Genomic DNA, 25,086 nt, shown 5'->3' on the forward strand with positions numbered 1-25,086 from the left:
ATTGCATTGTTAGAAAAGTAAGCTTTTGACTTGAAAACAACAGAATCCAAGACACCTTCCCATCATCAAGGGATAGAAACCTTCTACTTTCTTAAACCTAGAGCAGTAAGCTCCACCTAAAAAGGCATGTGTCTCATAAACTTTTCATGATTGAAAAGGTCACATGTGTTCACCATTCCTACAATGTTATCCTCAACCAATAAGCCTTGTGAAAATATGAAATTCAGCCAGGCACAGTGGCTCACACCTGTAATCCCAGCACTTTGGGAGGTAGGTGGATCATGACGTCAGGAGATTGAGACCATCATGGCCAACATGGTGAAACCCTGTCTCTACTAAAAATACAAAAATTAGCTGGGTGTGGTGGTGCATCCCTGTAATCCCAGCTACTCGGGAGGCTGAGGCAGAAGAATTGCTTGAACCAGGGAGTCAGAGGTTGCAGTGAGCTGAGATCGCGCCTCTGCACTCCAGCCTGGCGACAGAGCGAGACTACCTCTCAAACAAAAAAGAAAAAAAAAGAAAAGAAAACACAAAATTCAGAGGAGTTCTTATATTTGCACTTTGTCTGGCTATGACTCTTATTTAAATGACTAGCAGGCTGGGCGTGGTGGTTCACGCATGTAATCCTAGCACTTTGGGAGGCTGAAGCAGGTGGATTGCCTGAGCTTAGGAGCTCGAGCTCCTGCGCAACACGGTGAAACCCCGTCTCTACTAAAATACAAAAAATTAGCCAGGCATGGGGGTGTGCACATGTAATTCCAGCTACTTGGGAGGCTGAAACAGGAGAATTACTAGAACCCAGGAGGCGGAGGTTGCAGTGAACCGAGATTGCACCACTGCGCTCCAGACTGGGTGACAGAATGAGACTCTGTCTCAAAAAATTAATTAATTCATTAATTAATATAACATAACACTCTGCCCCCATATACTACTTCTTTGAAATTCGTGGCTTAAAAACTAGACACTCCATTTCATTTGCTGCTTTCAAGTGTCCTAGTATGTTTGCCATGAATTAGGCAGGGGTTGGGGGAAATTTGAATGGACAGGACAAGCCATATCCACAGTAGAAAGTTGAAACCAGCTACACTGGCTCTGTTTTTCTAAGAGGAAAGTGTAAAGGAACATTTGTTTCTCCCCCTTCTCTCCAACTCCAAGGCAAGCTATTAAGAGTTCTATGGGACATACTAACAGGGAATAAAGCATCATGGATTTGACTTTGCCACTGAGCTACTAGTGTCAGGTTGCCAGTTGATCATCTTATCCAAGTTTGAGATGAGAAAGCTTTCCACTGATTTCCCTTCCTCTACCAGATTCTCCAAGGATGAAAATCTTTAATCTGTGCAAAGCAAATTTTGATTTTCCTTTTCACCACAACAATTATTACCAAATGCAAGAATCAGTAGCTAAGAAACCTGAAGTAAAAGCAATTTCCCATGACTTGTTTTAGTGGTACTGAATGGAACCTAAACCTGTTATTGGTAATTCCCATTAAGTGTCATATGTACTTTCCTCCCTCCCAATTTCTTTTCTTTCTCCTCACCCAATGTCCCTCCATCCTTCTCTCCTGACAATCTTCAAGACAAAAGACCCCTCTCCTCAAAGAGCAATGTTGGCTTGTGAAGGCTGCCATCCCGAGTAGTGCAGAGAAGTTGATGTGCTCTTTAAGCTCTAGGGTCGAGTCCAGGCATCCATATTTTTTGATTCTTAGGTAATAATTCTACAGTGAAGCCAGAATCAAGAGCTTCTTTCATGTTTGGCCCAATTCTCTACTGTATTTGGTGCCTATATTTGAAAAATTAGAAAGCTTTTGATTGAGAAATAGAAAGCAGAAGAACTTACAAGGCATGTCAGAAAGACAACACCAGTGTGTCTATAACACCAAATGAACCTGTTTATCCTTAACAAGGTGGGTTCAATTAAAACTGAGGATCGCAAACTTCATGCACATTAGAATCACCTCATGAACCATTTTAAATCCTGATGTCCTGCCATACTCCATACCATGTAGGTCAGAACCTTAGGGAGCGGGACCCAGGGTGTTCTCCCGAGAAGCCTCCCAGACTTGTTCCTCTTCCACTGAGTCAGTTTCCTTTCACCAGATTACCAGATGTCCAGGCAATTGCCAAGAGCGGCAAGGTTGAGAACTACCAATTTAGGATCCTTTCATTTTACCATCTAGCCAAGCAAGACATTTTGAATCAAATCCTTTAATATGCAATAGACCAGGACTTAAGGGAGTACAAAAGAGGGTCATTTCGTTCAAGGTGGTGGGTAGGGGAGAGGACAGGGAGAATGGGAGTAAACGAGCAGCTTCCTAAGGACAGTTCCTAAATGGAATGTTCAAGGTGGCCATGAGCAGAGGGTATCCCAGGTACAGGGAACAGCTTGAAGGAGCCAAGAGTTGTGAAAGTCCATGACACATGAAGCCCTGCTATGTGCTGTAAGGCCCAAGAGAACAGAAATGGGGCTGAAAGTAAAGCCCCAATTAGGAAGCGATGGCTGTATCCAAGGGCTGGGCTTTTCCCACCAGAAAGGGGCATGCTGAACATGCAAGGGAGTGATTGGAGCAATTCTGCATTTTAAAGAGGGGAGTCTGGCACATCTTGACTGAATTTGAGGGTCATAAAGCCTAACTAAAAGGAATAGAGAAATTGCAAGGACCAAACTAAGCCCATGGCAGCAGAAAGAGAGTAGAGAGGTACAATTGGAGATCTTAGGGTATGGGATTTGGTGACTGATCCAGTGTGTCCTGACTTTCTGGGTTGAGCAGCAAGGCGAATGAATAGTGGGGTGTGAACTGAAGAAGGGAATATCTGAGAGGCTCTGATCCCAGGAAAAGATGAAGTCTGTCTGTGCACCTTCTTGGAAGAGCATCCTAATTATCATAGTTACAACATGTGACGGGTTTTCAGATGCACTCCAGGGCCTGGGACTCAGCTGCTGTTGGGAGAGCTTAGCTGAGCGCCTCCTCAAGCCCATGACTCTAAAACTAGACAGCCATTTAGGGTGCCTGCTGGAATTCCTGATTATATGTTAGGATGATCACTCTCATTACATCCAGAACTCAGATGAGCCCAAGAAAAACTCATCCTTCAGTGCTTGCTGGAATATGGCTTTACATCCCGTTCTCAACCTCAGAATTCCAGGACCAGAGCCCCTGCAGTTCCAATCAAAAGGGAGGGCTTGGACTCATTATGATCCCCAGCCCCGGGGACAAGCAGGAGGCCTAATAGGCTGTGCACCACAGATGGGTCCATATTAATTCTATAGCAGTAGGTGGCTCTGACAAAGGAGAAGGAAAATGGGGAGGTTAAGGACCCTACACCCAAACCTTTAGAGCATTCTCCAAAGCCTGGATCTCTGGAGATGAGCTGCATTAAGCTGACTTGAGCTGAATCAGACTATACCAGGTCAGTTAGTAATACTACATCACCTGGAGGGTCTCACCCAACACCTTCCTCTAGGAAAACAATGAGAATGGTGATGTAAAATGCTAGAAAGTGAATTAACTGCTCCCCAAACGTTATGCTATTTTAACATTCTGTGGTCATGTTTTTTTTTGTTTTTTTGGTAAACACTGACAAATGCTGAGAATTTTGTCAAAACAGACCGAACTGCAATCATGCTGTGTTACACTGACATTATTCACACTTGCTAATGATTAACTCCCTTTGACACTGTAGCGTTGTAGAAGGCAGAGTTGAACAAACAGCTTCAGGGGGCCCAGAAATGAGTTACACGAGACTGGGCCAACTGACTTGGAAGAGCTCCAGTGCTATTTCCCTAGTTTAGACTTGTCCTAAGGGGCATTTCCATTTGGGGACCTGAAGTCCTGGAATTCCTTCCTCTTCCTGGTTCAACAAAACTCTAATTTATTGACCTGCAGGGCACAGTCTAAGACATCTGTTAAGTTTGGCATTTCCTTGACCTGTACAGAGAATTCTGTGGAGTAAAAATGGTTTGCCTTTTTCATTCCAGTTTTTGTAGTGTGCATGCAATAATCAAAACTCTGATCTAAAGGAAGTACCTTCTTATCAGCCCAAGAAACAAAAGCGTTTTGCTTTTTTTGCATCAAAGCTGCTCCCTTTGGGGCATCACCTCAATGCAGTCTTCTCTCTTCAGTGTGACAAAACTTTGGATAAATATCCAAGAATCCTTCCTTTACTGTACAAGGAGAAAAGAAGAAAGTGTATTGAACAGCAATTTTTTGTGCTTTGCATGAAGAAAATCAGCTGCAAGAATGTGAGAAAATTTCGGTATACAAGCCAAACCATTGCTTCATGAGCACTGCCTAACAGCCTATGTTCACCTTGGAAGAAAAAGGTAACGAAACATAAACAAACTCTGGAACGAAGGAGAAGGAACAGAAACGCTTACAAAGCTCCCACCCTGCACAGGCGGCAGACACAGCTACTGACAGCCCAGGCAATACTTGGCAGGTGTCAGAGACGGAGGAAAGAGAGGCTAAAGGTGATTGGTTTTCAACTTCAAATGAGAGGTCCCCTGGGTAACACTTAATATTGCTTCATCTCTGATTTCCTATCAGCTGCCTTTGCCGTAATGGGAGATGTCCATGGGAATTAAACTGAAAAGAGGCCTGGGGTTAAATCTCTATAGTCCTTCTGTCAGCTAAGGAGAGAGAGATGAGAAACTTGCACAGGGCTGGTGGGCTCCCCACCCCTCCTTTTTATCAGGAACAGGCTCCCCTAACTTAAAAAAAAATGAAAAAGCTTCTATCCCAAAATCAGAGATTTATTTTTTAGTATATCCAGATCAAAAGGAGAAATAATTCCAATTTGTTTATAGAAAATGCAGACATGCCCAGGGGTTATGATAAATTGAGATCTAGACTTCATGTGGGATTTGAGGCTGCCCAGCTTACAATAATGCTAGACTATTTGCAGTGTCTTTAATGCAATGTCCTCAGACCTTTCAAAGCCGGTATAATTGAAAATCGTAGGCAGGGGAAGATTAAACTGTTTGATCAAGGATAGGAAGAGATATTTTTTCATTGAAGTTTAAGAGGATCCAGGAAGTTGGGGGGGAAAGGCAAAAAGTAGACTTTTGTCTATGCATAAGAATTTCAGGAGTGAACACATAACACTATGTAAACTTAATAATCTAAAATGTGAAATATAGCTTAAGGTTTGATGAAAAAGGAAGCTATTTTCTTATGTTTTCTGTACTTAAGTATTGAAAGAAAGCAAAATATATATTCTTAAAACATATGATTATACATTTTTGGCATGTTTCTAAAGTACACGATAGAGTCCACTGAGAAAGAAGAAAGAGAACCTGTTTATGGTTCACATTAAATTAACTAACAATAATCAAAAGTATTACACTTGGTAGAAGGTCAAAGATACTGCCCCAGTGAGTCATTTTCTTTCAGATTTCTAGCACTGGCAATGAAATACATCGACCTGCCATGCTAATTTTTTCTAGAAACAGCTACGAAGACTGGAGTGCGATCTACAGTTAGAGAGAACAGCTAAGTGGTGCTTGCCCAGATCTGAACCATCAGATTGGTTTTCATGGGCACCCTTAACTATGCCAGAGTCATCCAGCAAAACAGAGCAGGACATTCCCTGTGTCTCATGTGGTTTTGCTAATTGAATGCAGACTAGTGCCGGGTCCTTCTTAAATGTATCCTAAACCCTGTAGCCATTTGCAGTGGTAAGGAAGGGTTGGAAGCCAAGATTTATTTGACTTTAAGACTTCTTTCAACTTTTTATGTCCTGCCCCAAATAGCAATTTTATGAGAGCATTGACAGGGAACTCAGGTGGGATCAAGTTTGGCTGCAAAAGGAATGAAAACAATGAAGAATCTGATTGTGAAAGTAAGAAATGTATATGACAAAATCCACACTTATATTGGTTTGCATAACAAAATTCCACAGACTGGGGTGGCTTCAACAACAGAAATTTATTTTCTGACATTTTTGGAGGATAGAAGTCTGAGATCAAGGTGGCAGCAGCGCTGGTTTCTTCTGAGGCCTCTCTCCTGGGCTTACAGATGGCCGCCTTCTCACTGCGGCCTCACATGGCGTTTGCTCTGTGTATATCTACGTCTTAACCTACTCTTCTTATGAGGATACCAGTCATATTGAATTAGGTCCCACCATAATGACCTCGTTTTAATTTAATTACCTCTTTAAAGACTCTATTTCCGAATACAGTCACACTCTGAGTTACGAGGGGTTAGGACTTCAATATATGAATTTGAGAGGACAGAAATTCAGCTTATAACAACAGTTAAACATGCTAGTATCCCCCAAAGGGACCACTGCAAAGAAGAAAGGGAAGTACAGACTCAGAAACTTGAAGAACTGCATGGGGTTTATTTGGAGCAATTGGATCTGCCACACATGTAGCTAAAAGTTACCCGCACTTGAGATGAAAAAATTTGAGTCCTGCTTTCCACCCCTCAACAGAAAACACCCAAATTCATCCCTGAAGTGTGGTTAGGTGGCTTCAGAACTAAACAGGACCACAAAGAATCATGCTCCATCCTTTCTACATGAAAAGGAGGTAAGCATTTGTTCATCTGTGAGGGTACCTTCTGTGGCCAATGAGAAACATGGATGCCACTTGGCATAGTACCTGGCACATGCAGGCCCCTCAGTAAAGCTTCTTTGTATCGTAAGTATCTGATTTGAAACAGGTATAGGCTGTGTAATTACAAATATTGCAAATAATTTTTTTTAAGAATTCAGAAAACCTATGCCTTCCCAGGGTCAGAGGACAAAAAGGCATTTGTTTCCTACCCTGCTTCCCTTTTTACTATTATTTCATCAAGTAAACATGTATCCAGCAGTGACTAAATTCCTGGAACCACACTAGGCACTTCAGATAGTGTCTACCCTGGAGGTAGTCACAGCCTAGGAAAAAAGGCAGATATGAAAACACATCATTAACCAACTAACAGACAAAAGCTACAGTGTCGGTGTGATGGCTACTTTTATGTATCAACTTGGTTCTGCCAGCATGCCAAAATATTTGGTCAAATAGAATTCCGGGTGTTTGTGTGAAAACGCTTTTTGGTTGAGGTTAACATTTAAACTGGTGGACTTTCGGCCAGATGTGGTGGCTCACGCCTGTAATACCAGCACTTAGGAAGGCCAAAGCTGGCAGATCGCTTGAGCTCAGGATTTCAAGACCAGCCTGACCAACATGGAGAAACCCCATCTCTACTAAAAATACAAAAATTAGACGGGTGTGGTGGCGCATGCCTATAATCCCAGCCGAGGAAGGAGAATCGCTTGAACCAGGGAGTCGGAGGTTGCAGTGAGCTGAGATCGCGCCACTGCACTCCAGCCCGGGTGCAGTGACAGGGCGAGACTCTGTCTCAAAAAATAAATAAATAAGCTGGTGGACTTCGAGCAAAGCAGACTGTTCCCCACAATGTGGGTGGACCTCACCCAATCAGTTGAAGTCCTGAATAGAACAAAACTTGCCCTCACCTGAGCAAGAAGAAATTCTGCCAGCAGACTGCGTTTGGACTGAAACTGCAAATCCCTGAATCTCCAGCTTGCCAGCCTACTCCACCTGATTTAGCAGATTTTGGACCCACCAATCCTCCATAATTCTGAGCAATTTCTTTAAAATAAATCTCTCTCTGTATCTCTCTTCCTGTTTCTCTCTCTCTCTCTGTCTCTCTGTGTGTGTACATATATATACATATATACGTATGTGTATATATGTATTATGTATATATACATATATGTATATATATACACACATGTATATATGTATATGTATATATATATAAATATGTGTACATATATACATAATACATATATACATACTACATATGTATATATACATATGTATATATGTATGTATACGTATGTATATATACGTATGTGTATATATTATGTATATATGTACACATATTTATATATATATATATTTATATACGTGTACATATATGTCTATATAAATATGTTCTGTTTCTCTGGAGAACCCTGACAAATACAATATGTATAATGTTTTTAAACCTTTAAAATACAGAAGGCTTCCCAGAAGAACTGGTATCCAAGTTGAACCTGGAGAAGAGATTATTTCCTAAAACTGGCCAGTTAAAAATCTGGGCATTAAGCCAAGGGACAGTTTTTCTAAAACTAGTGTCTGTCAATGAGACAAATATTCCAGAATCCAAAGATCTCTCCAAGAATTTTTTTTTTTTTTTTTTTTTTTTTTTTTTTGAGACGGAGTCTCGCTCTGTCGCCCAGGCTGGAGTGCAGTGGCCGGATCTCAGCTCACTGCAAGCTCCACCTCCCGGGTTCCCGCCATTCTCCTGCCTCGGCCTCCCGAGTAGCTGGAACTACAGGTGCCCCCCACCTCGCCCGGCTAGTTTTTTATATTTTTTTAGTAGAGACGGGATTTCACCGTGTCAGCCAGGATGATCTCGATCTCCTGACCTCGTGATCCGCCCATCTCAGCCTCCCAAAGTGCTGGGATTACAGGCTTGAGCCACCGCGCCTGGCCTCTCCAAGAATTATTTTTCATTTCATGCTTCCATTCTGATACTCTTTAAGATTAACATGAGCATACCTAGTATCACCTGGATAACTGCATAGAACCAGAGTACTTTCATATAACGTTAACATCTCCCATTGCATTTATGCTGATGATCAAGTTTGCAAGAAATCACATTAAAATCATATCTAGAAACGACATGATGAGAGAATTTTAACACCACACAGCATGCCCTGTGCTGAATTGCCCAATAGTTAAAGAAAGGAGAGGGACATGCATATACACACACACACAAAGATTCATTCACATGTTTTTTTATTTTTATTTTATTTTTTAAATATCTTGATATTTCAATAAGCCTAGAAAATGGTAGATTTAAACTCATATCCGGCTGGGCACAGTGGCATGTTCCTGTGGTCCAAGATACTCAATAGGCTGAGGCAGGAGAATCTCTTGAGCCTGGGCAACAAGACAAGACCCCATCTCTTAAAAAAGAAAAACCACACACACACACACATGCACACACACACACACGCACACACACACACGCACACACACACACGCACACACACACGCACGCGCATGCGCACACGCGCACGCACACGCAGGCACACGTGCACACGCGCACGCACGCACACGCACACGCACGCGCACACACACGCGCACACACACACACGCGCACACACACACACGCACATACACACGCGTGCACACACACACGCACGCACACACAACAGAAATCCTTTACCTGCAGACGCCGATAAATGCTGCATAAAAATGGAATAGTTGAGCTCTGAAAGAAGAAAAAGAGGGAGAGACAGGCCTGTTGATACTAGAAATAAAAATGAAACTGAATCTTGATTCTGGCAATCACTCATGCTGATGAATAAGCATGGGGCGGGATAGGGGAAGGGGACTAATTGAAGGCAGTGAAGCCTAAAGTCTTAAGTTTTATAATGAATAGAGAGTTATACAATGTAGAAAGCTGGAAGTGTAACTCATACATAAAGTCACATCTTGGGCCAGGCCCAGTGGCTCACGCACTTTGGGAGGCCAAGGTGGCCAGATCACCTGAGGACAAGAGTTAAAGACCAGCCTGGCCAAAATGGCAAAACCCTTTCTCCACTAAAATACAAAAATTAGCCAAGCACAGTGGCAGGCACCTGTAATCTCAGCTACTTGGGAGGCTGAGGCAGACAGAACTGCTTGAACCCGGGAGGCAGAGGTTGCAGTGAGCCGAGATTGAGCCACTGTACTCCCAGCCTGGGTGACAGAGCAAGACTCTGTCTCAAAAAAAAAAAAAAAAAAAAAAAAAAAATCACGTCTTGAAGGGCTGCAATTCTGGCCAAGTAAAACTAGAAAAACTCTGCGGGCTGTCTGGAACCCAACAAAGAATATCTCTGCTTTGTAGGGGAAAACATGTTAAGAGAAAGCAAAAGACTTGGCCTGGACCTCTGATGGGTTTGAAGTCTGAATGCTTTTCTTCACAAGGACTGGGAAATCCCAAGTCAATAAAACATCACATATTTGCTCACAACTTTGGGGCACCTTGCAGAAGACATGCAAATCCCTTTTCGAAGGATGTCACTGCATCTTTGTCACACAGAATTTTCACTTTAAAATGTGCAAGTCCTGTGTAAAATGAGCCCACAAGAAGAAATTACAAGAGAGAGTCAGCAGACACAACAGAAGGATTGAGTGGCCTAGAACTAGAACTAATAAAATCATAATCTCAGAGCTAATATGAAAAATATGAAAAGTACATTTAAGCTGATTAAAGACATTAAAAAGCATAAAATAAACAGAAGAATATAAATGACAAAAAATAGATTTGAAAAATAATTAAATAGACATACTAGGGAAAAATATACCAAAATTTAAAACTCGATGAGTTAAAGAACCAATTAGATGCAATTGAAAAGAATCATTAATGAGTAGCTATGAAAAAGTTAACCAGAATAGATCCTAAAATTATAGATATTTTAAAGGATAATTATGAAAAATTAAGACATTTAGAAGAGAATAAAAATGTTTAACAATCTATTAGGAATTTAGAAGAAAAGAAGAGAGTGTCAAGGAGAGGCAAGATTTGCAATGATAATGGCTGAGTATTTCTCAAAAGTGATTGAAGGGATGACTTCTCAAATGAAAAAATATGAGTCTTAACCAGACTAACTAAAGTAAAAATGCTCTTTGATATAATATACCATTGCGAAACAGAAAGAGAAAATCATAAAACTAAAGTAAAACAATAGGTGAGCCTAAAAAGAAAAACATTCAGACTAGCAATTGACTTCTCAGTAACAAAAGTAGAGACCAGAAGATAATGGAATAATTTCTTCAAAGCGCATAAAAAAGCAAGAATTCTTTAACCACCTAAACTACCATTCAGTAGTGAGGGTATTGAAATATATACATATAGATAATATATAATTTAACATATATAATTTAATATAGATAATATTTGTCTATTATATAGTATATAATATTAAAAGGATTTATTCAGAAACCCTCAATGAAAAAAATTTCTGTTTTAAGGACTCCAACCTCCCCTGTCCCCACATAATTAAGTTTGAAAGAAATGATGAGGTTGGGTGCAGTGGCTCAGACCTGTAATCCCAGCAGTTTGGGAAGCCAAGTTGTGGGGATCACTTGAGGCCGGGAGTTTGACACCACCCTGGGCAACACAGCAAGGCCCTGTCTTTACAAAAAGCAAAAAACAATTAGCCAGACTGGTGGTGCAAGTCTGTGACCCCTGCTACTCGGGAGGCTGAGACAGGAGGATTGCTTCAGCCCAGGAGTTTGAGGCTGCAGTGAGCTATGATTGTGCCACTACACTCCAGCCTGGGTGACAGAGCAATTCCCTGCCTCAAAAAATAGTGATAATAATAAAATTTCAAAGTAAAAGAAATGATGAGCAAAGTAATTGATAAACATGTATAGAAATTTAAACAGCACTATTTTTAAAAATACAGGGAAACAATAAGAAGGAGTGATTTTAAAGCATTCTAAGAGCTTGGCATTTTTAAAGAAAATAGTAAATATACTGACAACTGTAGATTTGATCTGGTCAAATGATCATTTAAAAAATTGGGCCAAGTGTGGTGGCTCACGCATGTCCAGCACTTTGAGAGGCTGAGGCAGGCGGATTGCCTGAGGTCAGGAGTTCAAGACCAGCCTGACCGACATGGAGAAACCCCATCTCTACTAAAAATACAAAATTAGCTGGGTGTGGTGGTGCATGCTTGTAATCCCAGCTACTTAGGAGGCTGAGGCAGGAGAATCGCTTGAATCGGGAGGTGGAGATTGCGGTGAGCCAAGATGGTTCCATTGCACTCCAGCCTGGGCAACAAGAGTGAAGCTCTGTCATTTAAAAAAAAAAAAAAAAAAAAAAAAAGGAAAAACAGGCACTAAAAGAATAGAAATCAAATGTTTAAAAGAAGATAAAGGGAATTTTTTTTTTTAAGTAGAAAAGATGGTAAGAAGCACCAAAGAACAAGCAGGCAGTTAGAAAGCAAAAATGAGATGGTAGGAATTAATTTTAAATATCAGTAATCTCAACCAATCTAAATGGATCAAACTCCTCTGTTAAGAGACAAAAGCTCTCAGGCTGGATTATTTCCATTTAAATGAAACATAGGCGCTATAGAACAGGACACATAATGTCACAAAGGAAAACACAGACTTCAGAAATGCAAGATATGGAGCGGCCTACAAGAAACTAACTTGTCTCTGAAACAAGTCAATAGCATGAAAGAAAAAAAAGGGGAACTGCTCTATATTAAAATAGTTTGAAGAAGTATAACAAATTAAATACATTGACCTTGTTTAGCTCTTGATTTAAATTACCAACCATAATAGGGCCAGGCGCGGGTGGTGGCTCATGCCTGTAATCCCAGCACTTTGGGAGGTCGAGGCAGGCAGATCACCTGAGGTCAGGAGTTCAAGACCAGACTGGCTAACACGGTGAAACTAAAAATACTAAAAATACAAAAATTGGCCAGGCATGGTGGTGCGTGCCTGTAGTCCCAGCTAGTCAGGAGGCTGAGGCAGGAGAATCACTTGAACCCGGGGTGAAGACAAGACACAGACACAGAGGAGAAGCCGTATGAAGATGAAGGAAGTGACTGGAGTTATCAGCCAAGGAATGCCTGGAGCCACCAGAAATTGGAAGAGGGAAGAAAAAAATCTCCCCTAGAGAATTTTGTTGAGAGGGAGCGTAGCCCTGCCATCACCTTGATTCCAGACTCTTGCCCTGCAGTTAGAGAATACATTTCTGCTGTTTTAAACCAGCAAATTTGTGGGAATTTTTTACAGAAGCCCCAAGAAACTTACACATATACCTCTCTGCATAGTTGGTAGATCAAGCCAACAAAAAGTAATAAAAACATACAAAAGATTTCAAGCGCATAGTCAGCAGTTTTTATCTAATGAGCATATGTGCAATCCTGCACTCAATTAGTTGTTAAAATACCCCTTATTTTTCATTGCACATGAATCATCTATATAAATTTGAGTCATCTTGTAACAGAATGATTTGTCAATATTGTAGAGCTGAAATCATTTTTATCCTCTAAAAGAGCAGGTGCATTGCCCAAGTAAGAGGAAAATTGGCTTAGAACTTTCTGACCTTTTAGTATCCTAGAGACAGCTTGTCTTTTTTTCTGCTTAGGAGAGAATATAGTTCACTAATTAACCACAAATAAACAACTACAACCAGGCTCTTAGTTTTATCTATTTTGGACGACTCTTACAGGAATTAAAATTTTCAAGGACACACAGATTCCTTTGTCATTTCAAAGTAAGCACTCATGTTACAGGCATTGTCATCGTTACTAGCAGCATAATTACTCTTAAAGGAACAGTCCCCAGAAGGAAGATGGTTCCCCCCTCCACCCCCGCCCCCCGTGTTGCTGATCAGCCCTGAGGCTTCATAAGTAAATACACACAAAGTTAACATGCTTAAATAAATGTTGCATGAATCAGATCATGCATTTTATATGCCTCTCTCACACACACACACACAAAAGGTAGGTTCACAAGTATAACACAGTGAACATCCAGGGAGAAAAAAATAAAATAAAAGTAATTTTCAGAAAATAGCCCTACCTATCCTTCTTAACTAGTATACCAACAAAAAACAACAATCAAAATATAGCAACATGACGGGAAGATACTGACAATATAAGCTGTCTTTTCCTTTCTCCTTGAATTGCATCATTCATACCGTTACCTCCTCGGGGCAAGGACTAGGTTATTATTTTTTGGCACAACTCTATTTAACCATGCAATGTGTGTGCACTTCCAGCTTGTAGAAATATTAGATAATTTTATTAAAAGAAAAAAAATCTCCACACTTTTGCACCCTATTGTGTCTCCTGGCCCCCAGCAAGGAAAGAAATCTTTAGAACTGAATCCAGTTTGGAAGAAGGGATGTTTGCCTAGTGAAGCATAAAGTATATCCTAGGATATCTGGGAGAAAGGTCACCATACCAGGGTTTCCATTTCATCAACTATACACTGTCACGGCATTTCCTGGAGGGATTATGTAATGTATTTGGACAAAGACCTCTCTGGTTGCCCACTCTTAGTGAAAAGTAAGCTTTGGAAAGAACAGTTAAGGCATAAAAACACAATTCCTGAGGGCAGCTTTGCAGACAGAGCCAAAACGACTCATGACCCATAAAATACGTTAAGTTCTAACCAGCCCTACCACGGAGAGTGTCAGAATCACATCGAACAGCATGAGCCACATCTGCCAGCAGACGTCACATGATGGGTTCCAAATTTCAGTTTAATTCTCATTCTTCCTCATATTGTGCTTTCTTTCTGAACTACACTGATTTCTTTTCAAATGTGACCTGGGCAGTTTGCATGGATGCCTTACATAGGTAAAATGGTACCTTCTGAAGAGCCGTCCAGAATGTTAGGTAACATCAAATTCCTTGTGCCAGATTTTCAGAGACAAAATACGGGTGTTCTAATTGCCCTTTCTGAAAACAATGATTTAAAATTTTCTTTTCCCTTCTGAAGGGGCCATCCCAACCTATCTGACGATAAACTGATGTGTTAATGTTACTCCTTGATTTGCAGGAACAGAGCAGTTAGAACCAAAAATCTTAAGTGAATCACAGCATGCAAGTGTCTCCTGAATAAATAGAAGCACATTCCTTTAGGGAGGTAGACATCATAAGCCAGGCGTTGTTAATGAGTGAAGAGAAATGCTTAGAGCTTGTGCTTGGAGACCCAAGTCCTGCAGTAAAAGGACTTAGGAGTTGCCCTGTCCCTCTGATGTTCCCTGGATCTGCAGCTGTAGAGCTTCTCCCTGGTTACTCCTATATCTGGACCATTACAACTTTCTTCTCCAGTAGATTCTCCATATCACTGCCAAAGGCTGTCTTTTCCTCATTGTTTTCAACTACCCATACATTTCTGGGATGCTACGGCCATTTTCCATTGCCCTAGGCAGCAAGACTTAGACTCGAAGAAATTCGGCCCTGACAGTCTCTGAAGACTCTACAATCAAAATACCCTATGCTTCAAAGTCTCCCAAGGGCCCTCCCAAATGGTCTTTATTCCCTTGTTTTCTCCCTTCCTTTGTTTATTTGCTGCCTCTACTTCCCCTCCCCCCATAAGAAAAAGGAGGAGATATACAGTGCTCTACCAGTTATGCTGAAGTCACACTGACCCCACGACACCAGCTCGTAGGCTCACCCTGCCCTCTCCAAGGTAAACAGTGCCTGAGCCCTTCCTGTCCTCTTTGGCAGCTTCATCAGCCACCTGAGAGCTGTCGCTGCCCAGTGCCAGCTTCCTTGTTCTCTGTCATCCACCCACCTCACCCCCACCCCACTGCGTCTCCCTAGTCCTTGGCTTTTTAGTGGGTTCCAATCAGACTGCCAGGTGGTGTACACATTCATCAGATAAACACGGTTTATCTCACAGGGGTGACCATTTTTCTCAAATTGAAGATGGGTGGAATGAAGGGAAAGGAATTAAGTAATTTATCTAAGTCATCTGAAACATAATTTTTGTAGTAAACAAACACGGATGTGTTACGGAGTAGAATGCAAAATCTACATTAATTTTTAAAATGAAAATGAGACTTCAAAGAAGTTTAGCATCTGTGAAGGGTGGCTTCTGGCGGCACCAATAGGTCTCTCCACTTGTACATTCTCACTTTTCTCAACCTGAGGGGCCAGGAGAGACACAGGAAAACACATGCCAAAATCCCAGGCTGTTCTTGACTTATTAGTCAATTTCTTCCTTCACTGATTTGAGCACCTCCTATGTGCCGGGCCCTGTGAATACAAATATGATTTAAACAAGTCCCTACCTTCAAGCAGCTCACAGTCTAGCAAGATTAATGCAAATAATCGGCTCTAACAGAATGTAATCACTTTTGCAATAAAGGTATGTGCAAAATGTTATGGTATCACATATAACATAGCAATTAACCATTTCATATGTTTTTCTACCATGTTTTTCGTATGTATCATATGTTTTTCTACCATATCTCCTGCCCTCAACAAAGACTGCCTCAGGTGTTACATTTCTGTGTCTAATTAATTTACTTTGCATAGTACCAAATGCATATAGAACCCAATGCATTATTTTGATGCTGGGAAGTGGTCATGGTTAAACACATTGTTGTGGATTGAATTGTATTCCCCCAAAAAAGATATGCTGAAATCCTAACCCCTAGTACCTCAGAATGTGGCCTTATTGGGAAATAGCGGAGGTAATCAATTAAAATGAGGCCATCGGAGTGGCCTTAGCCCAATATAACTGGGGTACTTATAAAAAAGGAGAATTTTGGACACGTACACACAGAAGGAAGACAACAGGAAGACAGACAGGAAGAAGGTGGCCATGTGACTGGAGCGATCTGTCTACAAGCCAAGGAGCACCACGGATTGCCAGAAAATACCAGAAGCTAGAAGAGACAAGGAAGAGTCCACCCCTGGAGCCATTAGAGAGGACGTGGCCCTGCCAACACCCTCGGTTCCGGACTTCCAGCCTCCAGAACAGGGAGAAAATAAATTTCTCCTGTCTTAAGCCACCCAACTTTTGGTACCTGTCATGGAAGCCCTAATAAGCTAATATACAGATGCATGTCATTTCAGTGTAAGTTTCTAATATTTTTTGGAAAATTAAACCTCGCCTTTGCCATTCTTGGCAACATTCTTTGCTTGAAGCTAACCTCCAAGTCATTTTCTCTACTGCAGTGGTTCTCAACGTGTGGTCGCTGGGCCAGCAGCATCAGCATCAGCAGGGGGCTCATTAGAAATGCCCTACACTTCAGGTCCCAGCCCAGACCTTCTAAAGTCAGAAACTGTGTGAGCAAGCCCTCCAGGTGATTCTGGCTTGAGAACGGTGGCTGTACTGAATGCATGGGCCAATCTCACTTTGCTTCTGAATCCTGTTCTATTCCAAGTATTAAGGATTATTACAGATTAGTTCTCATCTTCCGAAATATCATAACAATAAAAATAAGCTACTGCTTTCATTATCATTATCCCCAAGCTAAACCTCTAAAGATCCAACAGAGTTTCTTTGGAAGGGCTTTTAACTCCGTGATAGACAAAACTGGTTAAGTGAATGCAATGTAGAGATTTGGGGAATTTTCTCCCATACTTGGCACCGCCCTGCTGCCTTCGAAGCACCTCAGTGCAGATGTTCTCATGCCACAGAATACCCACCCAACTCACCCGACTGCCCCATCCAGGCCTTGTCCTGTCATTCCCCAGAATCCCAAATTTCCTCCTCTCTTCCTTCAATAAAATGTCCAGGCTGGGCGCAGTGACTCACGTCTGTAATCCCAGCGCTTTGGGAGGCCGAGGTGGGCTGATCACAAGGTCCGGAGTTCAAGACCAACCTGGCCAATATGGTGAAACCCCATCCCTACTAAAAAAGTACAAAAATTAGCCAGGCCTGGTGACGTGTGCCTGTAGTCCCAGCTACTCGGGAAGCTGAGGCAGAATTTCTTGAACCCAGGAGGCAGAGGTTGCAGTGAGCAGAGATCGCGCCACTGCACTCCAGTCTGGGCGACAGAGCAAGATTCTGTCTCAAAAGGAAAAAAAAAAAAAATCCATTCACTTGCAAGTTTGGTCTCAAGAGAGTAGTTGGTGAAAAATATTGATTAATTTATAATTAAAATATTAATCACTAATGACCTCCCTCCTTAATTGATCCAGGTTGTATAATTTTCTAAGTTTTTTTTTTTTTCAACCTCAATGAACTCTATTTGGGAAGATTTCGAGTACTGTGTCAAAATAAAATGAAGGTCTTTTGTTTGTTGTTTTTCTGGAGGGTAGGTTTGGAGACTGGGTTGGCCAGTGCCCTTTAAATGACAAGTTCATGGAGCAAACACTCAGCTAACACGAGGCCAGTCCTGTTTGGCAACTGCTTCCCATTCCTGGGTCAACAGCCCATCAGTCTGTTGACCTTGAAGCCATGGCACCAGGCATATCCTTGTACTTTTGCTGCATTCCATATTGGGTGGGGTTTTGGTTTGGGTTTGTGTGTATGTGTGTGTATGTTTTGTTTTATGTTTTGTTTTTTTTTTTTAGATATTTCAATTTCTTAACAGGAAATTTTAGCTGCTGGTTTGAATTTAATTGAAGTATTTTGTATGTACACCTTAAGACCCTCAGGCTAGGGTATATTTTTAATAAATCAAACAAATAAATTCCAAGTTTGTACTAACTGAAATGTCCTCATGTCTTCAATGATGGCCCTCTAAACGAAAATACTGAAAAAGGCAAGAATAATGCTGCCTTAGTGGCAAATATATATATGAAAAGCAGCCCAGATTTTAAAAGAGAAAAAAATTCATGGCCTAAATTTTCCTGGAAATGAATCCCAGTTCCAACTTCCAGAGATCACTCTGAACCGAAAGCCCCAAATAGGAGGAAAGGGAAATTGGTGTGTAATGAACATTGTGCCAGGTGCTTTATTTCTTTACGGGACAGTTGGGTTAAGTGATTTCAACCAATCAGATACAGCTCCCTGAAGAGAAACTCCCATTCCTGGTCAAACTATAGGACTGACTCAGGTTTGCATATAATGCATCAACCAAAGTTAGGCCATTGTATTAGTCAGGATATTCTTTTAAATAACCAGAGGGCTTTGTTGTCTCTTAGAATTGGAATGTCAAGTGGGAAGATAAGTTTCAGGGGCTGTTTGATTGAGCAATCCAAAAATGTCATTAAGAAAAGATCCGGTTTCTTTCCATCTCTCCACCCACTCTACTTTTTACAAGTCAATCAACCCAAGTTGTCTTTTTGTTTTGTTTTGTTTTGTTTTCATGATGACAAAATGGTGGCAGCCATTCCAGACTTCATACTGACACGCCACAGCAGCTGGAAGAAAGATTCTTTTCCTCTGTTGCCTCTCTCAGAAGAGTGAGGAGGCTTTTTTTGCAGAATGCCCCAACAAAACTCTTTTCTATTTGTTCTTTCATCGAATATTTACTGAGACTTACTATGTGGCAGGCACTTGGGTTTTATTAGAAAACAAAACAAGATGTTTGCCTTCATGGAACTTCAGCAGAAACTTACATTTTAATGTCTTTTGAGTCTTATTTGAGCTGTCCCTTGACTTCTTAGGTTCTGGTAACCTCACTTATTCCCTTTGTCCCACAAACTTAGGTGTGGTATCTGTTTTTAGCCATTAGTGATCTCTGGTTACCTGAGTGTTCCCTTTTTTCTCTCTTAACCTTTCAAAGAACAAATATGTGTCTCCTTTCTAAAAGGGATCCTGACTGATATGGGATGAAAACCTAAACAAATATCTGTTTGCAATGAGAAAAAGTTGGGAAGGTGAACGCAAAGCCTGAGTAGGAACCCAGTCTATAATCACTAGATGATGTATCCCCAGCTGGGACACTGCCAAGCAAAAGGCCATGGGTCAGCTATACTAACAGAAATTGAGGACTGATTTCTGTAAAAGCAGCGCATATCTAGGCATAACTGGTAAATTTATCCCTAGGCATCTATCTATGTGAATGGGTTTGTGTTGAACAGAAAGAAACCTTCTAGGAGAAGTTTTCTGAATAGGTACCCAGTGGCAGAGAAGGTACCAAAGGAGGGAAGGAAGAAGGAAGAGATTGTAGAAAGAAAGCACAGTGATGTTTCCTCTGTCCACTCACAGGGTCTAGGTCTGCCCCCCATGGAGAGACAGGGAGCAGGCTGGCCAGAGAAGACAAGCAGCACTACTTGAAGCCCAGGTGACAGCTGGCTGGAGCGTTCTCTGACTCTGAACTCTGTGGGGTCTGGCTCATTCTCTCTTTGGGCCCACTTTATCTGGGCTTTCATCTCATCATTCCACCAAAACTGCTCTTGTAAAGGCCACAAATGACCTCTGTACTGCCAAATCCATCACTCAAATGTCAGTTCTCATCTGACTTCAATATCAGCATTGCTAATCTTTTGTTTTCTTCTCCAGAAGCTTGTATTTTAGAGACATTCAGCTGCTCTGAATAAGTGCCAAATAGCTAAAGGAAAACGAAACCATCATCTAATCCATTTGACTAATAAGAGTGATGACAATAGTAATAGCTGACATTATTGAGCATTTACCATGTGCCAGACAACATTCTAAGCACCTTATGTGGATTATCTCATTTAATCCTCACTGCAGTCTTGTGAGATAAATGCTATTATTATCTTCATTTTATAGATGAGGTCTCTGAGGTACAGAAAGATTAAGTAACTTGCCAGAAGTCACACAACCAGTAAGTGGTAGAACCAGGAAGTCTCCGTATTTCCATTGTTTGAACTCAAGCGAATCGAATTCCCTATCAGAATTTTCAAATTGTCATCCGCGTATGTTTTGGTGATGTACATATCAGAAGGAGAGAGAACTGAGTTTAAGGATGTCAGGTTCTTAGAAAGATCACCACACTAGTCTGCCTCCTCCACACTACTGTCTTAGTTCAGACCATGGCTGGCCATGGTGTACTGACTTGCAGCCAGAGGGGTCAGAACACCATTCAGAGGGACCCGGAGGGGCGTGTAGTCCAGCAGACAGAAGGTCTATGGATGGCCAACAACATTCAAGAGGCCCGGGGTTCACAGAGCAGGACAACAGGAAATCTCAGGAGTGGATGATGTTCTCATCAAAGGCCAATGGAGACATCCATTGGAGGGTTCCAGGGACCGAGACACCGGGTTGAGATTCAGGAGTAGAACTATTACCCCTGAGAAAGGAACTGGAAGAACAAAGCAAAACAGGAGCCCTAGTGGGAAAGATATTTCAGCAGATTATAAAAATTGAGACTCAGGAGCAACATACAAAGCATAAAAACATAGGCTCCAGGAGGGCAGGGAACCTGTTTGTCCTGCACCATCATATTCTCCTACACAATCTGGCACACACCCCATACTGTTCTATGACTTCCAGGTATCCAGTCTCAAACCGAAGGCCTGCCACCAATAGCATGGTCAAGTTCATATTCAGTGGATATTGAGCACTACAAGAGGTGCTGTGCCAGTTTCTCTCATGCTGGGTCTAGGAGCACTGGACTAGGAGTTCTTGAATGTCCCCAGCTAAGGATATAAACATACTAAAGACCAGGTTGAGGCTGGATCTGCAGTCTGTTGTCTTAGCAGCCAACAGAGAAGGCATGTGAAGGATAAAAACTAGACACACCAAGCAATTTCCTTTTATCTTTCTTTCCAGAAGTATTCTTCATATTTCTAAATTTTTATGTAATTGCTCATTCAAGTCATACTGCTGGCAGAGGCTGAATGTATCACCAAGCACTCTCAAAGTCTGATAAAAACTGATCGGATAGTCTGATGTTTTTGAATAACCTTAGCAATGAAATCAATTAAGATCAGAAGCAGATTGTTTCCCAAATTTTTTTTTTTTTTTTTTTTTTTTTTTTTTTTTTTTTTTTGGTAAATATCCTTTATGTATTGATTTTGACCTGGCTAAAATGTTACTATACATTTTTAACCATTGTTGAAATACTCCATAAAAATGACTAAATACTAAAACTAAGTGACATCAGTATTCAAAACAAAATCAGCTAGTTAAAAAGGACTCATTTACATAAGTACAGAAGCACCTTTTGGTTTTATTATTGGTTAATTATTGCTTTATTGTTAATATGGTTAATATATTGACTTCCTATTATTTCAAAATGTAAAATCATGCAAAACTGTGAATTAGTTACAGCAAAACTTCCAGTGCTCTTAAAATATATTTTCTTTGTGACAATGGTGCACTTCCCTTTCTTGTTGGTTTATCATCCCATGAACCGTAAAGTCCCAGTCTCAATGACTGAATCTTTAACTCCATGAAGTCTCTGCATCATCAGAAAGTTCATGTCACTCAAAGGATGACACATAGAACAGTGGTCCCCAACAGTTTGGCACCAGGGACCGGTTTCCTGGAAGACAAATTTTCCATGGACAGGGTGGTGGGGATGGTTTTGGGGTGAAACTGTTCCATCTCAGATCATTAAGCATTAGATTCTCATGAAGAGTACACAGTCTAGATCCTTCACATGCACAGTTCACAATAGCTTCGTGCTGCTCTGAGAATCTAATGCAACTGCTTATCTGACAGGAAGCAGAGCTCAGGTGGTAATGCTCGCTTGCCCACCACTCACCTCCTGTTTTGCAGCGGCTTCCTGACAGGCCATGGACTCGTACTGGTCTGTGGCCCCGGGGTTGGGCCCCCAAATGTAGAGTCAACTGTCCTTGCTCATAGAATTCCACTTTAACCTTCTCCATCTTATTATTTCCATCTGACCAAAAATACTTCCATTATAAAGAATGATGAAACAAGAGAATACATCAGAGAAGTTAATTTAAAATACTGTAGTTCTAAATTTGAATTGAAAGTAACAGTATAAATTCAGTATAAACTGAAACATTGGAAAAGAAATTTTAAGACAACTAGAAACGTGAACACTGACTGGATATTTGGTAATACTAAAGAATTATTGCTAAATCTCTTGGGTATGATAATGATATCATAGTTGTGTTTTTTTTTAACAGTCTTTATCTTTTAGAAAACCATACAAACATTTTCAAATAAAATGATATGATGCCTGAGATTCTCTTAAAAATACTGCAGGAGTGGAGGAAGCAGGCGTTGAATTTGGATAATGGGTATGTGAGTGTTAACAGTACTAAACCGTCTCTCTCTGTATGCTTCTACTCCTTCTGCATCTCAATTTTGTTAATTTTCAATGGGGCCAATAATAACAGTCATAAGATTATTATATATATGTATACATATGAGTGTGTGTGTATATACATATACACACACATACTGAAGTAGCTTATGACTGGAGAGTCATACTTGCCTAGCGGCTCAACAATGTTTTCCTCCAGAAACTCTCTTCATATGTTTGTGCAAATTAAGATACTTAATTCTGTTGCTTTCAAATAATCTTAATCCTTTTGCTTTCCACTATCATAGGGTTTCCCACCACAGATTCACCTCATCCTCCTCTTTCATTCATAGAAAGCAGGTTGAATCAGATTGAATATGAATAAAGAGAATCAAATTAGACAGCAATCCAAAAGGAAGTCAATTAGACATGTCATTTTGAGGGGTAGAAGAAGTGGTAAATGCTGGCTTATTGTATTAGTCCATTTTCAAACTGCAATGAAGAAATACCCAAGGCTGGGTAATTTATAAAGAAAAAGAGGTTTAATGGACTCATATTTCCATATGACTGGGGAGGCCTCACAATCATGGCAGAAGGTGAAGGAGGAGAAAAGCACGTCTTACATGGCGGCAGGCAAGAAAGCAGGTACAGGGGAACTGCCCTTAATAAAACCATCAGATCTGGTGAAACTTATTCACTGTCATGAGAACAGCATGGAAAAAAACCCACATCTGTGATTCAATTACCTCCCACCAGGTCCCTGCCATGACACATGGGGATTATAGCAGCTACAATTCAAGATGAAATTTGGGTGGGGACACAGCCAAACCATATCACTTACTTTTTTAGTTTCTAAGGAACGTACTGTTTATTACTAGTCTTCAGTACTAGAGAAAAACCTTTGACCATCATATAGCATAAGATAGCCCTAATTCTTCTGTGCATCTGGGGAAATGTTACTTCTGCAATCTCTAATATGCAAAAGGCTGAGGAACATTACTGTGTCTCTTGTTACACTTCCAGAATTTTCCCTCTAATCCCTTGAGTTACCAGCAGTTAGCATTCATTAAGAAGTCAAGGCCAGGCATGGTGGCTCATCCCTGTAATCCCAGCACTTTGGGAGGCTGAGGCAGGTGCCTTGCTTGAGCCCAGGAATGTAACACCAGCATGGGCAACGTGGCAAAATCCTATCTCTACAAAGCGGGGAGGATCACCTGAGCCTGGGGAGGTTGAGGCTGCAGTGAGTCGTTATCGTGCCACTACACTCCAACCTGGACAACAAAGTAAAGAAAGTTAATACCTGAAACAAGTTTCTGAGGGCTAACTTCAGTCCACTAATGTAAACAATAATAATAATAATAATATAAATTATTTCCATTTTATGTATAGGAAAACTAATGTTAAAGAAGGTTAAATAACTTTTCCAAGAAATTCAATAACCAGGGAGAAACAAAGCCAGGATTCAACCCCGATCTCGCTTGATTCAATGTCCATGCTCTCCGCCATGCTCACAGACCTCCTTCAAACTTAGAGAAGCTACTCCAGGGAAGTGCACACCATGTTCTCTCTTTAAATGCATGACCACAAATTCTCAGTAGGTGCTCAACTCTGCTGGGAAATCCTGCTACACTCCTCCATTTAGGTCAGTCCCTCTATATTATCTATCATCTATAATAAATAAAAATCACAATACTGCCCTTTGCCACACATCTCCCTCCAACTACTGCCCCATTTCTCTGCTCTCCTTCATAGCAAAATTTCTTGAATGAATAGCCTCCTTTTCCTTCCTTCCTTTTCTCTGCTCCCCTACTACAATGAGGCATCCATCTCACAATAGAAATTGCTAATGTCGGCCGGGCGCGGTGGCTCAAGCCTGTAATCCCAGCACTTTGGGAGGCCGAGACGGGCGGATCATGAGGTCAGGAGATCGAAACCATCCTGGCTAACACGGTGAAACCCCGTCTCTACTAAAAAATACAAAAAACTAGCCGGGCGTGGTGGCGGGCGCCTGTAGTCCCAGCTACTCGGGAGGCTGAGGCAGGAGAATGGCGTAAACCCGGGAGGCGGAGCTTGCAGTGAGCTGAGATCCGGCCACTGCACTCCAGCCTGGGTGACAGAGCAAGACTCCGTCTCAAAAAAAAAAAAAAAAAAAAAAAAAAAGAAATTGCTAATGTCATAGGCTCTAATGACCCCCATCTTCCCAAAGTTAGTGCAAGATCTTCTCAACCAACATCAACCACTCTCAACACAGTTGATCATACCCTCCTTGAAACTCTCATCTCTTAGACTCCATGACACCAAGCCTTGGTGCACCTAGGCAGGAATGAGGGTTGGGTGAATTCAGGGCATAGAAAGAAAACCAGTGTGGCTGGAGGGTGCAGAGTGATGGGAGAGCAAGATGAGGTATTTGAGGTGCTAAGGAGACATAGCATCATGTGAAAATCTAAAAGGTGAAGGGAAAAGTTTGCGAGGCTTTA

At 41.3% G+C, this 25,086-nt stretch overlaps 1 protein-coding gene and 1 long non-coding RNA gene across 2 annotated transcripts in view; one reads left to right on the top strand and one right to left on the bottom strand.

Annotated features, from left to right (window-relative positions):
- Positions 1 to 25,086, top strand: part of KCTD1 (potassium channel tetramerization domain containing 1) — a 622,936-nt gene that overhangs the window by 319,092 nt on the left and 278,758 nt on the right. The window lies entirely within an intron of this gene.
- The window catches only part of LOC126940979 (uncharacterized), a 57,393-nt gene continuing 56,130 nt past the window's right edge, over positions 23,824 to 25,086 (bottom strand). Inside the window, exon 8 of the long non-coding RNA XR_007721017.1 lies at positions 23,824 to 23,880. This is a non-coding gene — a long non-coding RNA (uncharacterized LOC126940979). The remainder of the gene's footprint in view (positions 23,881 to 25,086) is intronic.

Source organism: Macaca thibetana, chromosome 18, assembly GCF_024542745.1.
Source record: "Macaca thibetana thibetana isolate TM-01 chromosome 18, ASM2454274v1, whole genome shotgun sequence".
Taxonomy (NCBI): Eukaryota; Metazoa; Chordata; class Mammalia; order Primates; family Cercopithecidae; genus Macaca; species Macaca thibetana.